This window comes from Papio anubis, chromosome 8, assembly GCF_008728515.1.
Source record: "Papio anubis isolate 15944 chromosome 8, Panubis1.0, whole genome shotgun sequence".
Lineage (NCBI taxonomy): Eukaryota > Metazoa > Chordata > Mammalia > Primates > Cercopithecidae > Papio > Papio anubis.
Genome location: NC_044983.1, coordinates 57,905,060 through 57,923,277, shown reverse-complemented (window position 1 = coordinate 57,923,277; position 18,218 = coordinate 57,905,060). Strand labels below are relative to the sequence as shown.

The 18,218-nt window shown below is 40.3% G+C and overlaps 1 pseudogene; it reads left to right on the top strand.

Moving 5' to 3' along the window:
- Positions 1 to 14,373: 14,373 nt before the first annotated feature.
- LOC101014670 lies at positions 14,374 to 17,904 on the top strand (annotated as a pseudogene).
- Positions 17,905 to 18,218: the final 314 nt, after the last annotated feature.

The window sequence follows — 18,218 nt, the reverse complement described above, 5'->3', positions numbered from 1 at the left end:
AAAATATGGGGGCCCCCAATGACTGGGTCCCACTGGAGTCTGCATCTCTCTAATGTGTCTAGTCTGAGCCTTCATCAGTTTCTCAATTACAATTCAGGTTTTCCTCATCTGACTCTGGTTCCCTATGGAGGTTACTGCTCATGGCTTTATGCTCTAGTGAATTGTGATTCTTTATATCCACCTGTCTATCTCTCTTTCCAGTTTTTGAGATACCACCTTGCCTTGTGTATTCACTTCTCTGTCAGATCTAAGAAGAGTTGTTGAGTTTTCCATTTGTTCAGCTTTTTGCTTATTGTTAGGATGGAGTAGTGACTTCCAAACTATTTACAGGCTAGGCCAAAAACAGAAAGTCTCACAAAATGCTTTTTAAAGCAGCTTAGTTGTGATGTGAAAGAATATAATAAAGATAAAAGATTTAAGGATTTTATTCCCTTATTGCTAGAGGCTTGAACTACACAGAATGAGCCAATAGAGGGGAAAGATTGCAAGTAGAGAAAAGAGGAAAAGAGGGAGATAACGTGGAAAACCAGATAGGAGTAAACATAATCTTTAGCATGGATGAAGACATGTCCTCAACCAGAACGGTGAAATTATCCTCTTTGGAGACTGATGTCCCTTTCTATTACTTATCTGTAAAGATCCTTAAATGTAGTAAGACAGTGTCATTCTCCTTTTAGGACAGCTGAGCTGGAAAAGTAATATATTTCTGTGGATTCTTGAGAACTGCTAATAATGTATAATATTCAGAAGACAAATGGTGCAAAAGATAACTTTCCTAGACCACAAACCACATACACTTTCAAAATTCCCTGTAACACCTTCCTGATCTATGTTAACTATGTATCTGGACATTTTTTAGCCTATTGCCCCCATTTGAACTATATGACCCTTTAGCTTGATTTTTCTCCAATATTGCTATATATTGCATTATAATAACTTTTTTCATTTTGTGCAAGGGGAAATGTTTGTTGACAATATTGTCAAATATTTATTGAGTACCCATATTTTGATAGATAAGCCTCACATCTCTTTTTTACGGATTAAATTTAGGATCTTTCTCTAATTCATTCTTAATTTCACCAACGAGTCTGAACCTAGATCTTATACTTAGGTAGATGATAGGCAAATGCTTACTGAATTAAAAATAAATGAAGCTTCTTTAATATTAGCATGTTCATGCTTTCATGCATTAACTGTCAGAAACAATAGTTAAGAGTACCAAGCTTTTCTCATGAATTGTGGCACACTTAATCCTCATGCAAACTCATGATGTAGATATGGCTACGTCTATTTTACTGTTGAAGAAACTTAGGTTTAAAAACCTTAAATAATTTACCTGAAGTGACACAACTAATAAGAACTTGAATAATTTGCCAACACTACGTACTTATTTTTTAACTTTCACCTTCTTCCATTCCTAGAGTATGCTGACTGTTCACATAAATCCTTGACCTTCCACCATCACGTGCCATCAGATGTCAAGGTCAAATAGTAGGCAAAATGAACTTAGAGAATGAGTAAAAGGAAAGATTTTTACCTGTAGATAAATAAGTTGTCTAATCACGAATAATACAGTCGTATTATCTGAATAAAATCCTAGAAAAGAGTCTCTGTTGGTGAAGTCCCCTTCACCAACATGAAGCACTGATATGCACAGGAACCTTGGCTCAGCTTGTCCTCATCTGCTTAAACATAGTGTTTGCTGAGATGTGTGTGGGATGCCTGTGCATGTGCATAACCCATCACCCAGACGTCTTGACCATAATTTTGTCTGATTTCTTGTCATGGTTCATTTCTTGCACTCTGTTTTGGCTCTGGTGTTTACACTGCTCACAAGTGTCTTGGAAGGCTACACCAAGACTATTCAGTCATTTAGCTTACTACAGCACAAACACTTTGTGGAGTTGGGACACTTGATTGAAAATCACGTACTCTATCCCTGAGAAGTAATATTTTCAGCTTATTTCACACAGACAACAGTTTTTCAAATTCAGAGCGGATGTCTATTTCCATAGCAGAGGTAATTTATTCTAGTTACTTAAGATTCAACTCTAAATCCGTGTGCCATTGGTAATTTAGGGTAGATATAAGGAAAAATTTCCTAAGAGCTTTATGGGTTATTAAACATTGAAATCTACCACAGACAAAAACAAAGAGAACCCTCTTCCTGCTGAAGTATTTAAATATGGGATCAATGAACATTATCCAGGGTGGGGTGTAGTTGACCTATATGGATACAAGGATGTGGACTAGAAGACTTCTCAAGGTCTTTTTCAGGGCTCACATTCTAAGATTCATACTTCTAAATCGGTAATACGTGTTAAGAAAAATTATTACTTTGTGAAGAGAGCAAACATAAAATATTCTAGAGGCAATGATAAGCATTTATAGTGTACTAAACCAACACTGCTGCCTTAGAAGATATTTACAAAGTTTCACTGATTGTGAAGGCTGTAGGTCTTGTGGGTTGAGGAACTACAGTTTTTAATGTAACACTGAAAACTCATGCAATGAGAATGGAGAAAATCCTCCCAAAATACTCACATTCATTTGTTGTATAAATTAAATAAACAGGAGATAGCTTAGAAATCTTCCAAAATGCTGTCTCTGAATTCATAGTGAAAAAGAATTTGAAGATATAAATGGCTGTCAAAAATTGTACCATGCTGTTGGAAAATGGCACATAATCTATTTATTTTTCTATATTCGTAGATTATTTAGGCAGGTCTCCACTTAGTGTGGTTGTGTTCCAAAACTTGGAAATCTGAAAAACAAACATGCATTTTTTATGAGCAGTGTTGATTTATTGTCCTGTTTAGCCTCCAAAAGGCTGTTTAACCCAATAAAAGAAAATAATACTGCTTTAACCTTAAACATTAAGCATGAATTAAATGGAAATAGGTTTTATGTGTTGCATGTCTTCATTTCAAATATCAGGGTTGGAGGAGGTAGAAGAACATTTATATAGAAATGCCTCAAACGATTTCTGGGCATTTTGACAGGCATTTAGTAGTGTGACACTGGGAACTAGTTATAATTTCATTTTAACAATTTTGACTTTTTTTGTGGATAGATACATCTCTATTCCTAATTTTTCACTTAACTTTGATTGTATTCACATTTCTAATTAGTTTTTGAATAAATAATTTCTGAACATCAAATGTGTATCAGTAACTGTGTTGGCTGCTGGCAAATAATAGTATTGAAACAGATGAGGCCTTTGTCTACATGGAACTTACAATTCTCTAGAAGAGACATACTGTCCAGATAACCACAACAGAGGATTGTTGGAAATGTACACACATACTTTAGGCAAGAAAAACCTGCAAAGTGCAAGATTGTGTGGCAGAAATTCAGCGAGCAAAGGGGAAAATTGCATGAGATGGGACTGGAGTATGGGCTCTAAAAACAATAGGGACATGGACGAGTATGAAGCAGAGTATGTTGTTTAGCATACAGAAAAAAGAGAAAGGAAGAAAAAGAGAGAAAACAGGGACAAACCCGTAGATTTTCCTAAGTAGACTGGGTCAAGTTAGAAGAAGAAAAGAAAGAAATAGGCTGTATATGAGAAAGAGATGAACTGAGTTTGGAGAGTGGAGGAGCATGAGACAGCACAAAACTGCGCAGTCATGTACGGGTTAATGACGGATAGGGATACATTCTGAAAAAAATGCATCATTACATATTTTGTCATGTGAACATCACAGAGTATACTTACACAAACCCAGATAGTGTAACCTGCTATGCACCAAGGCTAGATTATAGAGCCTATTGCTCCAAAGCTACAAATCTATACAGCATGTTACTGTACTGAATATGGTAAATAATAGTAGCAAAACGGTATTTGTGTATCTAAACATCTAAACATGGTAAATGTATAGTACAAATATTATGTAAAAGATTTTTAAAAGGTACACCTGTATAGAGAATTTACCATGAATGGAGCCTGCAGGACTGCAAGTTGCTGACTTTTAGGTGAGCCAGTGAGTGAGTGGCAAATGAATATGAAGGCCTAGGACATTACTGTAAACTCCTGTAGACTTTTACAAACAGTGTACAGTAAAATTATTTAAGATATTTTTCTTCAATAATAAATTAACCTTAACTTACTATTATTTTATATTTTATAAACATTTTAGTTTTTTAAACTTTTTGACTTTTTTATATAGCCCATTTTAAAATACAGATACATTGTACATCTGTCCAAAAAACATTTTATTTCTTATATCTTTATTTTTTATCTAAATTTATTTTATATATTGATTTATTTATTTTTGAGATGGTGTCTCGCTCTCTTGCCCAGGCTGGAGTGCAGTGGCGTGATCTCGGCTTACTGCAACCTTTGCCTCCCAGGTTCAAGCGATTCTCTTGTCTCAGCCTCCCGAGTAGCTGGGATTAAAGGAGCACACCACTGTGTCCGGCTAATTTTTGTATTTTTAGTAGAGACAGGTTTTCACCATGTTGGCCAGGCTGGTCTCAAACTTTTGACCTCAGGTGATCCACCTGCCTCAGCCACCCAAAATGCTGAGATTACAGGCATGAGCCACTGCACCTGGCCTATTTTTATTTTTTTACTTTTTAAACTCTGTTAAAAACAAAGACACAAACACACACACTATCCTAGTCCTACGCAGGGTCAGGATCATCAACAACACTGTCTTCCACCTCCATATCTTAGTGGAAGGTGTTCAGTGGCAATAATGTGCATAGAGCTCTCATCTCCTATGATAATATTTGCTTCTGGATACCTTGTGGAGGACTTCTCTGAGGCTGTTTTACAGTTAACTTCTTTTTTATAAGTAGAAGGAGTTCACTCTAAAACAATGATAAAAAGTACAGTAAATACATAAACCAGTAACATAGTTGTTTATGATCATAATCAAGTATTATGTACTGTGCATAATTGTGTGTGCTATGCCTTTGTAAGACTGGCAGTGCAATTTGTTTACACCAGCATCAGCACAAACATGTGAGTAATGCCCTGTGCTATGATGTTACAACAGCTACAACATCACTAGGTATTAAGAGTTTTTCAGCTACATTATAATTGTGTGGGACAACTGTCATAGATGAAGTCTGTTGTTGACCAATATATCCTTATACAGTGCCTAATTATTTTTTAAAAAGACTTTTATGTTGGATATTCAAACTTCCAAAAGTAGAGCTACTAGTACCTTGGGTGCAAGCTTCCCAATAATTTGTATGTCTGATTTATAGTGAGACCTCATATTATGCAAATAAACATTGAAGGAAGAAGAAGATAACACTCCTTCCATCAAGTGGGGGGCATATTTTCTCTCCCTTTATACCTGGCCTGATCTGTGACTGACCATAGCATGCAGTAGAAGTAAATCTCTGCCATTTAGAGCCAATTCTTTGGTGGGGGGGGGTGGGGAGATTAGTTTTTGCCTTTCCCTTTCACTCCTGATGCAACAGGTACCTTTCAGTAAAATCCAATAAACTACCTTTCCCACAGACCACCCTTCAAGTAAAATTATGGTAGTAGGAGGGGATGCAGGAGGATCAGTGGGGGAAGGGCTCTGAGGCTACATGAAAGGGGGCCCAATTAAGTCCAATGTTTCCAACAACCTCCACTGCAAAGTGCTAGGCCTGTAAATGAGACTAACTTGGACCCTCCAGATAAGCCTCCCCATTAGGTAGACACCACTAAGTGACCCCAGTTGATGACATATAGAGCAGAAGAATCACCCAGTTGAGCCCTGCCCAAATTCCTGACCCATAAAATTGTGTGAGTTGAGTAAATTGTTGCTATTTCAAGCCACTAAGTTTGGGTACTTTGTTACAAAGCAATAGATAACAAAAAGAGTACTTGTGACCAGAAATGAAGTATTTCAATACAAAAATCTGAAACTGGTGGCAGATGTTAGAATGGCCTCAAGGAGATGGTTAAGGAAAGCTAGAAGAGTTTGGGGAGATCATTTATGAATACTTGAAAGACTATGAAGAGAACATTGTTAGAACTGAAGAAAAGGGGACCCTAGTCTTATCGTATAAAGTTTGGCAACCCTTTTGACTTGAAGTAATATAGGAAATATGAAATTTTACCTAACTAGTGAACTCAATGATCTAGCTCAGGAGATTTCAAGGCAGAATGCTGAAATATTCACTATTCAACCTATGGTAAAATAGTCTAGTCTAGAATACAATATAAGAAGAAAGTTAGGGACTGTCTCTTCTTTTTTTTTATTGTTGAGATGGAGTCTTGCTCTGTTGCCCAGTCTGGAGTGCAGTGTCACCATCTTGGCTCACTGCAAGCTCTGCCTTCTGGGTTCATGCCATTCTCCTGCCTCAGCCTCCCGAATAGCTGGGACTACAGGCACCTGCCACCACGCCCGGCTAACTTTTTGTACTTTTTAGGAGAGACAGGGTTTCATGGTGTTAGCCAGGATGGTCTTGATCTCCTGACCTCGTGATCTGCCCGCCTCAGCCTCCCAAAGTGCTGGGATTACAGGCATGAGCCACTGCACCTGGCCAGGACTGCCTCATTATTTTAACATAATTTAGAGGACATATAGAGTGCACAGGAAAGTCTTTCTAGCCAGCAAAATATTCTGAAAGTCAGAAATGTCCTTAGAGCAAAAGTTAAGCCCAAAGAAGTAAGTCTAGAACTCTGGGAAAAATTGAAGTCAGAATGAGGCTGTAAGGCCTCTTGTTAAATACCTCAGAAATATATAAGGGTATGCCTTACAGATTCTTTTGGTTAAGCAATTGTATTTTAAAGAATATTAAGAATTTTTTTTTTCCAAAATACAAAATGCTTAAGTCAGGTAAGTGTCTGTCTTGTGAAGTAATGCGGGTGTGGCTTTTGTCTAATGGAATGAAATATAATTTGATATATTAGATAACTACAAATTTTTAGATTTATACTCTAACAGAAAGACTATCAGTTTGACCTAAAACAGACATACACGGTACAAAATGAAAAACAAATAATATTTATTCTCCTAACCTTCCATAGACAGGAAGTAGGCTGAGAAGGCTACTCAACTGCAAAACTGATGCATTTCTTAATAGAAAAGGAAGGATGACTCAAATCCACAGAGTGAATCCAAATACAACTGCGAATATTTTTCAGGAACCAGGGCAGAGCCCTGATCAAGGAACTGTCAACATGTCAACATGTGGCTGGCTGGATTCAGAGCTGCTATGAAGAAATCTGTTTTGTGGTTCCTATTTTCCCACATTTTGAAGGTTGCCGTACCTCAGTTTCACATTTTATGTTTTGTGTAGGGGAGTGTAGATGATTTGTCTCTTTAGTTGACTGGAACCCCTCTTGAGGAGATTCATAACATGGTCCTGATTTAGATAACAAGATTCTGGACTTTGCGATGATGTGAAAGTTGAATGAGACGTTGGGCATCATTCAGGAAATTAACACATTTTCCATGTGGGATAAATACAGATAATTTGTGGCTGTAGGAAAGTTGGTAGCAGAGTAATGATGTCAACAGATTCTCTGACATTTCTCCCATTGGGTGGTTGGATTTATTTTCCTTCCCATTGGACTGAGAGTCCTCTGAGCACATGGCATGATGGGATGGAGTGAGAGTGACATTATGGCAGTTGCAGGGCTAGAGTTTAAGAAGATTAGAAGCCTTTGCCTTTATCTCTTAAGCTCTGAGCTACCATTTAAAAATCTGATTTCCCAGGTGGAGACACCACATGAAGGAGACCTAAGAATACATGGGGAAGGAAAGGAGAACTTGAACTAAGGAGCCCAGCTGCAGCCAGTCTTCCAGATGTCACTCTCCAAGTACAAGGCATGAAGGTGAAGTTATGTGAACAATGTCAGTCAATGTCAAAGAGAGAAAACCACCCAGCCAGGCCTGCCCAAGTTCTAATCAACACAATCATGCGATGTAATAAAATGCCTTTCATTTCAAGTCACTATATTTTGAGATAATTAGTTTTGCAGCAAGAGATAATTGGCATGTCCCCCTAAGAAATGGAATTAGAAAGAATTGAGAAGCCTGAGTGGAATGTGCATATTTACATCAAGGGAAGTAATGACTGAATAAAACATAGAATTTTTGATATTAGGAATAAAGATAGATCTTTGGTGAGAGGACACAATGACCCCAAGGTATCAAGGAACATTTACATGTTTATAATTCACGTAACCAAATAGTTGAGGACTTAAGTTTCTGGCTAACCATGTGAGTAATGAGTATTGAGACATATAATTTATGGGTGTATTCGTTTTCATAAGTACTTTCAGGTGGTCATGGTCCTGGATGAATTTGGGGAATAGGTTAGGTGGCTTTGGGGGAGTTCAGATCCTAAAGAGTGATGGCCCTTGTCTTGTGATTCGGACTTCTGTCAGAGGCTTTCTGACACTTGCTAAAAGTTCTTAATTATATCCATTCATTCAGCAATATTCATTGTGTCATTTGCCTATTTGAGTTTATTAATTATTTTGTTAAGCAGGTTTTCCAATGTCTTTGTTCTCCTTTTGCTCTTAGAGGCATTGGTAATTCTAATATTCTATTGTTTAATGTTGTCCCAAATTTTACAAAGGCTTTGCTTATTATTTTATAGCCTTTTTCTTAAACTTTTGTCTGACTATGTTATTTGACAAGTTCCGTCTTCAAATTCTGAGATTCTTTCTCATGTTTGATCTAGTCTATTGCTGGAGTTTTCAAGTGTGTTTTGTAATTAATTTGATGAATTATTCAGTTCCAGAATTTCTATTTGGTTGTCTTTTACATGTCTGTCTCTTTGGTAAATTTCTAATTCCTATTCTTAATTGTTTTCTAATTTCTCTATATTTTTTACACAATCCTCTTTTATCTTTCTGAGCTTCTTTAAAATCAATGTTTTGAATTCTTTATCTGGGATTTTATAAAGTCCGTTTTGATTAGGATCTATTGCTGGAGAAAAATTGTTCCTTTGGATGTGTCATACTTCCTTGCTTTTTCATGTTTCCTGTGTCTTTTCATTGATACCCATGCATCTTGCATAACGGTTGTTTCTTCTAATTTTTAAAATTTTCTTTCATAGGAGAGGACTTTTTCAGAATATATATATACATATATATATGAATAAATATATATTTGGTTGGGTAGGGCATTTTGGTTTGATTTTGGATGCATGCAGTAGTGTTCTCTCTATATGATTTATTTAGCTGTAAAGAGCGTCAGTGATATCTGTGATTTTTCTAGTAGCTTAGGGTGCAGTTATAAGTAGAAGCTGTGGTAAAGTTTTGTTGGAGATTATAATGCCAAGTGAGTCAGTCTTCAGGCCCTACTGGTAATAGCATTGGGTTGAGTATGCTTGTCCTTGGGCTCCACTGTGGCATATGCTGGCACCAATGTCAGTGAGTTCAATCAACCTGATTCTTGGGGTTCCAGGTGACTTACTCCGGTGTCAGTAATGTCAGTGGTGGTCCAGGCATGTTAGAGGGTTCTTGGGTCCCTTAGCAGTGGATTTGATATGAACAATGGCAGTAGTGGTGGTGGAGCAACCCCCTGGCACCCAAGAGGCTCTGTTGGTGTTTGTGGTAGCTGCAACAATTTTAGTGTGCCATTCACCTTTTTTTGCTGGTGGTGCATGTGGGTGAGTGCCAGCTGTGTGTTATCAGCAGGTTTTGTTGGCCTGACCTCAGACCCTGGGATGAGTATTTAGATGCAATTGGTGGTGGACTGGGCTGGACAATTTCTAGGCCCCTGGGTGCACAAGTACTAGGGCAATGGGATGGGCCAGCAGACTTGTCCTCTTGCACCCTGGTAGTACATTCAGGTGCTGGCAGAGATAGGCAGAGGCAGAGTGGTCCCCAGGAGACTGGCAAAATGGTCAGCAGTAGGCAGTGGCAGCAACACTGTGGGCTTTCCACCAGGTGGAGTGAGGTTATTCTCAGTGGGGACAATGTAAGGAGGTAGCTTTGTGATGCGTGGTTTCCTTGCCCTTTGGTCCCATAGCAGCCCGCAGCAGTGATGGTGTGATGTGTCCTCACGGCATGTGAAAGTGCCCAGCTTCCCATCTTCCTCCTTGGTCAAGCAGTGGCAAAAGCAGCAACAGCCCTGGCTCTAGGGCAGGATACAGACTTTTACAGTTTGGGCTCTTGCAATAACACCAGCTGCAGGCCTGAGATAGGGGAGGGTGGAGCCATTCTCAAGGAGAGCTGTGTAGGCGGTTAGCTGTGGGGATTGTGGTTTGCTCCCATTGAAGGCTGCAGCTGTGGGGGCATTTGTTCTTGCAGTGTGAGAAGGTGCCCAGCCTTCTCTCCCACTGCTTAGTCTGGGGCGGCAACAGTATCATCAGCCCCAGGATAGGATTTAGTTTTGGGGGCACTTAACTTTCAGAATGGCAAAAGGCTGCAGCTGCTCAGGGTTTGGAAGTCTATGGGACTCAGCATGAGTTACCTCTCTAGAGTAGTTCCTCTGGGCAACTCTCTGTGTTAGTGTTGAGGCCTACACATATTGAGGGGCTTTCCAATAGCTAGGATTGTGAAAGTTTGCAATGGGAATGTGGAGTTCTGGGGGATTCTTACCTGCCCTTTCCTAGCATTTGGGCACTTTTCTCAGTTCTCAGCCAATTCCAGCCAACCAGCCAAGCAGGCTGCCTAGCTTCCCTCTTCTTTTTTTTTTTTTTTTTTTTTGAGACAGAGTCTCACTCTGTCACCAGGCTGGAGTGCAGTGGCGCAATCTCAGCTCACTGCAAACTCCGCCTCCTGGGTTCAAGTGATTCTCCTGCCTCAGCCTCCCAAGTAGCTGGGACTGCAGATGCCCGCCACCACACCTGGCTAATTTTTTTTTTTTTTTTTTTTTTTGTATTTTTAGTAGAGATGGGGTTTCACCATGTTGGTCAGGATGGTCTCAATCTCTTGACCTCGTGATCCACCTACCTCGGCCTCCCAAAGTGCTGGGATTACATGCGTGAGCCACCACGCCCGGCCTTCCCTCTTCTTATTTACTTCCCATTGCTTCTCTGTTGAACCCCAGTGTTCTGGCTTAAATGATTTATTTGAAGCGTGAATATATACGTGCTATTTTGGTTCCTCTCTGTGGAGGAGGTTCATACAAGCTGCATCTAGTCTTGAACCACCTCCCTCAAAAGGTAATATATTTTTATCATATATTCTGTTTGTGAATATGTTAGGTAATAAGTATAACAAATGTGTTAACATGCCCTAAAACACCTTCACATCAAACGTACACCTTGATTGAATGATTTTGTGACTTATAGTCTTCTAGTTCCATGATTTTTCTACATAAGGTAATTTTTTGCCATCAATAGTGTGGGTAATGCAGTTATTTCTTGAACTAACACATAAAATAATTAATGCCACTTTGGGGGCTCTTGAATGTCCTTTGCATGTGTGAAGAACAATACAATTGTTGGACCCTTACATCGAGAATGTCACTGAATGCATGTGATGACCGACTTCCAGTACCCTCCCCTCTCTCCACGTTTTTGTCTGTACCTATCTGAACCCCGATGGAAGGTAACGCTCATTTTTTGTTGTCATGAAAATGAGGGGATGTAATTGGTAATCAGGGTAAGTGTACTTTAACTATGCCAAGTCTGAAGACAATTGCTAGAGGACACTTGCCTCTCTGTACATACTTACTTTCAGAGTCTCAATTCTGGTTCAGTTATGAAAACCTTTGTCTGTTACTAGCAAAATGAACATTCATGTGAAATACCTGGTACTATGCTTGGCTGGGATCAGAGGCTGCATAGCTTCTTTACCCCTGTGTTCCACATTCAAATCATATTTACAGAGTACTTTCATCAACTAATACTTCTGTGTATTCATTTTTTTCTGTTACTTTGGATGATGATATTATTTAATCATCTTCCAATCTGCCTTAATTGTGCTATCTCTAGGGATGTTAAAACATTTGTTTAGTGACTTGTGGGATACTCTAATATATTATCCTTTTTAATCTTAGTAAATACCAACAGTCATATCAGAGAGTAGAAACTATGTTTCATCTCCAGAAAGAGAAATTTAGGCAGTCCTTAGGAAGGCTCAACCCTAGGACATATCATTGTCTGTTCCTTTTTCCCTCAGGCTATCATTCAATCCTGATGCTTCCTTTCCTGAAATTGTAACACAGAATTTAAGCTTATTTTAGAGAACTTAGAAAACAATAAGGAAAAAAAAGAAGATAACATTTATCTCCACAGAAACAATCAGTGTTAACGTGATGATATATATATTTGATTTTATTATGTAGATATATGTTTGTATGAATATGTTTGCATATTAGCACACATATAAAAAATATAGCACACATATTTGTTCTTAGCTTCACAGTATTGTCATTGTCTTTACCAAAATTACTTTAAAAATGTAAGTCAGTAAGAGTATAGTAATTCATTGTATTGATCTCACATAATATCCTTAATTTACTTCTGTTTTTGAACTTTTGTATCAAGATAAATATTTTGTCATTCTTTCATATTGTTTTTATTTCAATTCTTGTCTAAATTTATCTTCAGAATTGATGCTGAGAAATGGAATTACCAGGTCAAATGGCATTAATAACTTATTTGATTGGCAAATTATTTTTGCAGAAAAATTTTAACAATTTTTGCTTCCACCATCAATGGACAGGAAAGCCCATCTCATGACACCTTTTTCTAACATTATCACTATAGTTTCTCTTGCAGACATTTACTTTCTTGCTCACCGTCTCTATAGCAAAAATCCTTAGAACTGTTTTTCATCTTAGCCATTAGACTCTTACATTGGGTTTAGTTCCATTATAAAGTTGTGGGTTAATAAGAGCCCAGTAATTAACTGGAGATGTTAGTAAAAGTAAATGAAAATATTCTGAATTTTGTGTATGACCTTATATGTACAAACTATTGTTTCAACCATATTTCTTTTCCCTAAATGCTACCAACTGTTAGCTCAAAGACCCTTATCCGTATTTCCCAAAATAACTGTGTTTTGTCTATAAACTCTTAAAATTATAGAGCTGCAGTGACTTCAACTCTCTATGTTTACTGATCTTCTCAGCTTCATTAAATACATGTACGAAAGAAACCTTTCCCTATTAATTCTTCCAAGTGTAAAACTTCCCTGATACTAACTTCTGCATTATTCCCAGTTTGTCATATTTTTCTTCTTTCATTGTCAAAATGAAATACATCTTGGAATCTCTTCAAATCATTCACTCTTTTATTCATCCAAGAAATAGATATTCATTGTGCTGAGTGCTGGAAAGGTACTGCAGTCCTGGCTTTCTGGTGTGTTCCTAATGCTTAGAATTCCTGAGCGAAATCCCAGGGGCCAATAATGTGTAACTGGTAATGTTTTATTGCTCCAGTTCACTTTGGGTTTGGTTTCTCATTACTCGTCATCTGTCACAAAGTTTAAGTAAGCTGTAAGAAAAATTTACACTCTCTTCTTATACTCTAGTCCAAAACCACATTATTAATATCATCTTTACATATTTCATATTGAATATAAATATTTGACAATACCTACTATACCTTCCTTCCATTTGTTTTCAATTGGACATTAACCAATGGTTATATTTATTTGACAAACTTACTCCCTATTACATTTATGATAGATGTTCACTATAGCAATGCTTACGTAGTTACAGAGCACTATAAATTATGTTTTGTAGTAATGTCTCATAACACCAAAACAAGGTATCCTCTTCGAATTAGTCAATCTTTTCAATTCATAAAAGTTAGCTATATCCTGTGAGGGCTTGCATTGGCTATAAAAAGGATGCTCAAAAAAATACAGAAGTAGCATGATGAAAGAAAACCTGGGACCCTCTAGTGTTCCTAGAGTTGAGGACCTGAGGAAAGATTATTTGGTCTGAGGGACTGATCTCAGAGCACACCACTAGGTATTCTCAGATATTCATAAAGTCTCTGCAGTTTTAGCTCTATTTCTGGAGCTCATGGTGAGCCTCTAGACAGAGTATAGAATCTTAAGATGAGTCTCTGAACCACAGGTGGGTATGGAACCTTGGCAGATCCCTAATATTTTAAGTTAACATTAATGAAAGGGCAAGGTCTACAGAGACTCAAGGGCTATAATTGTTAAGTTCACAGTGTTCAATCCTAGTGTGACTCATGGAGAGGAAGAAGAGTCCTATGTTCTGGAAAAGATGAACTTCTCAGCCAGGTTTTAGATGTGAATAATGTTGCCGTGCTGCTGACCTGGGGAGAGGTTGATGGGGCAGAGAAAAAGAAGGTCAGTTTTGGAAAAGGGAATTGGACTAGACCTGTAGGTGCAGATGAGATCCCAGATGAAGGCAGATTTGAGGAGCCACATAAGCAAAGAAGGGTCTATAGAAGAGTGTTTTTAGGTTCCACTTTTGACTTCTGTCCTAGCCTTCCATACGTTTACTGCATACTAGATTTTATGTGTGATGTAATTATAGCCATCTCTGTGGCTGTAGTTTTATTTTCCCATCCATTTTCCTTGAACCTGTTAAAAGGATACTGGACCTCTTTCCTCTGGCAGCACTACTGCTAAATTCCTGAAGAGTTTGGCCACGTAGTATGTCTTACCCCACTAGGGCTTGTGATTATAACTTATTATGCAAGATGCTATAGGAAATGGGGATAAAATGTCATAAGACAGCATCCCTCAAAGTATTAAAATATGGTCAATTAGATGAAACATTAGCATGTATAATGCTAGTACACAGTAGTATGTAAAATATTCAATGAGAGCAAAACATTTTAATTATCTAGAAAAAAAGCACTGATTATTCTTTAGCTGTAGTAACAAGCAACTACCAGATCTGGTGTGAAACAATTCTAACTGACCAGTGACAACCTCACATCGGTAATAACTCTTCTGGATGCCTAGCATTTTGTGATAGATCCACACTTCTGGGAGTCAGCTAATGTGCAACAGCTACACCTAAATAACTAACTCTCCACAGTTAAAGGTTCACACATCCCTAACAGGTCTTGCTTCTGTGTGTCCATCAATCTCACTTGTCCAAACCCTGTAGAAAATCAGCAGTTTGCTTTATTCAAAGACATTGCATCCTGCAAGCACCATTTTCCCTCACTGAGTAAGCAACAATTAATATTTCTGTGTTAGATTTTGATTGGTGGCTGCTTCTTTTGAATTCATTTATTAAACCCAAATTGGTTGGACATGTTTCTCCTGGAGTCACAAACTATCAGGAAATGAGCAGCCTAGGGAAGACAATTCTCCAAGTTTAGACTGACCAATCCTGAAATCCTGACTTTAACAATGTCTTTACCAAGCCAGGTGTTGTCATGAGAAATAATTATGCCAATTTTTAGGAATTAGATGATATCAGGGATAAAAAGTTTTCCTTGTAAAAACAAGTTAGTTGACAATTTTGGCAAGAGGTCTATCAATGTGAAGTCCTGCTGTTTCTAACTTACTGATGTCAGAATCTAACTGGGAAACCTACGAAATGTTTACCTGAGCTTGTGAGTGGAAGTAGAGGATGTCATGAACTTCCACTTCTCGACGCTGCCTGCTATTAATTAGGCTTGCCACTGCCAGGTCCCTTATATTGTTTCCATTATAACCAGAGAGGAAAGAACCAAAAGCCTTAAAGAAAGTGGTTTTAGGAATTCGTGGAGGAGCGGAGCGGTGAGGAGCCTCTGCTGGGATCCACGTGTGCTGAGCAGCTCCAGGAACATGACTGCAACGGTGACTGCGGGGAAGCGACACGGGCACCGGCAGTCCCTGGGAAAGCTGGGGCCCCTGGAGTTGCAGCTCCGGGAGCTCCAGAGGCTGCTCCACCGGCGAAAGAGATCCCGGAGGTCCTAGTGGACCCACGCAGCCGGCAGCGCTATGTGCGGGACCGCTTTTTGGGCAAGGACGCCTTTGCCAAGTGCTTCCGAGATCTCAGACGCGGACACCAAGGTACTGTTCACGGGCAAGATTGTGCCTAAGTCTCTGCTGCTCATGCCGCACTATGAGGAGATGTCCATAGAAATATCCATTCACCGCAGTCTCTCCCACCAGCATGTCGTAGGATTCCACGGCTTTTTCGAGGACAACGACTTTGTGTTCGTGGTGGTGTTGGAGCTCTGCCGCCGGAGGTCTCTCCTGGAGCTGCACGAGAGGAAGAAAGCCCTAACTGAACTTGAGGCCCCGCACTATGTAGTCTGCGGCAAATTGTGCTTGGCTGCCAGTACCTGCGCCAAAACCGAGTTGTTCACCGAGACCTTAAGCTGGGCAACCTTTTTCTGAATGAGGTTCTGGAGGTGAAAACAGGGAATTTGGGACTGGCAACCAAAGTCGAATATGATGGTGAGAGAAAGAAGACCCTTTGTGGAACTACCACCACGCGAGGCTCCCGGTGATGCCGGTGCCAAGAAAGGGCATGCTTTTGCGTCGGGCGCCGTGGCTCAAGCCTGTAATCCCAGCATTTGGGAGGCCGGTGATCGGCGGGATCACGAGGTCAGGTATCGAGACCATCCTGGCTAACACGGTGAAACCCGCCTCTCTACTAAAAATACTCTAAAAACTAGCCGGCACGGCATGGCTGTAGTCCCAGCCACTTCAGGAGGCTGAGGCAGGAGAATGGCTGGAACTCCCCGGAGCGAGCCTGCAGTGAGCTGAGATCCTGCCACGTACCCAGCCTGGGCGACAGGAGCGAGACCCCGGCCTCAAAAAAAAAAAAAAAGGCACAGTTTTGAAGTGTATGTGCGGTCCAGTGGGTGTATCGTGTATACCTCGTCAGTGGGCAAACCACCTTTTGGCACCTCTTGCCTAAAAGAGACCTACCTCCGAATCAAGAAGAGTGAATACAGTATTCCCAAGCACATCAACCCTGTGGCCGCCTCCCTCATCCAGAAGATGCTTCAGACAGATCTCACTGCCCGCCCAACCATTAACGAGCAGCTTAACAATGAGTTCTTTACTTCTGGCTACATCCCAGCCCGTCTCCCCATCACCTGCCTGACCATTCCACCGAGGTTTTCCATCGCTCCCAGCAGCCCGGACCCCAGCAACAGAAAGCCCCTCGGGGTCCTAAATAAATGCTTGGAGAATACCCTGCCTGAGAGTCCCCGGGAAAAAGAAGAACCAGGGGTTTCAGAGACGGGTGGGGTGGTCGACTGCCACCTCATGACATGCTGCATGCTGCACAGCGTCAATGCCTCCAAGCCCTCGGAGGGAGGGCTGATCAGGCAAGAGGAGGCTGAGGATCTTGCCCGCGTCTCCATTTTTCTGGGTCAGCAAGTGGATGGACTATTCAGGCAAGTACGGTCCTGGGTATCAGTTGTGGATAACAGCGTGGAGGTGCTCTTCAATGGTGGTGACAGCCTGTAGTACCTAAAGTGTGATGGCACCGAGTCCTACTTCACCGTGAATTCCCATCCCAATTTCTTGATGAAGAAGATCACACTCTTTAAATATGTCCGCAGTTACTTGAGCGAGCACTTGCTGAAGGCAGGTGCCAACATCACGCCGCGTGAAGGCAATGAGCTCGCCCCGCTGCCCTACCTTCGGAGCTGGTTCCGCACCCGCAGCGCCATCATCCTGCACCTCAGCAACGGCAGCGTGCAGATCAACTTCTTCCAGGCTCACATCAAGCTCATCTTGTGCCCACTGACGGCAGCCGTCACCTACCTCGAGAAGCGGAACTTCCGCACCTAACCACCTGAGTCTCGTGGAGGAGTAAGGCTGCTGCAAGGAGCTGGCTGCTACGCCCACACTTTGGTGGGCAAGCTGCTGAGCTCGTGCTCTGGCGGCAACCGCTTCAAGGCCTCCTAATAGCTGCCCACCCCTCCGGACTGATGCCCTTCTCACTCCCACCTGCACCTGGAGCCCACATTGGTTGTCTCCCATAACGCCATGTCTGCAGTGTGCCCCCGAGCCCCGGGGACTGGGCAGATCTGCATCATCCTTGAGGATGGGGGTTACTATGTCAGTTATTTTTTGTACATGTTCAGATGTGGGTTCTATAGCCTCGTCCCTTCCCCCTCAACCCCACCATATGAATTTCACAGAATATTTTTCTATTGAGTCCGGGACTGTCCTTTCCTTAGCTTTATATACATTAAACAGATGTGAATCTTCTAAAAAAAAAAAAAGAAAAAAAAAGTCGGTTTAGTTTATTTATAATCTAGGCAACTTAGAAGGATAAAATAGAGACAAAGAGGGGAGTTAAAAAAAATCTAAACTGTTTGTAATTACGTTAGCCACTGGAAAGTATAGTCTAGCAGTCTTTTCAGTATAAAAATAACCTATTATTTGCCTCAGGGAGAAGTGGAAAGTG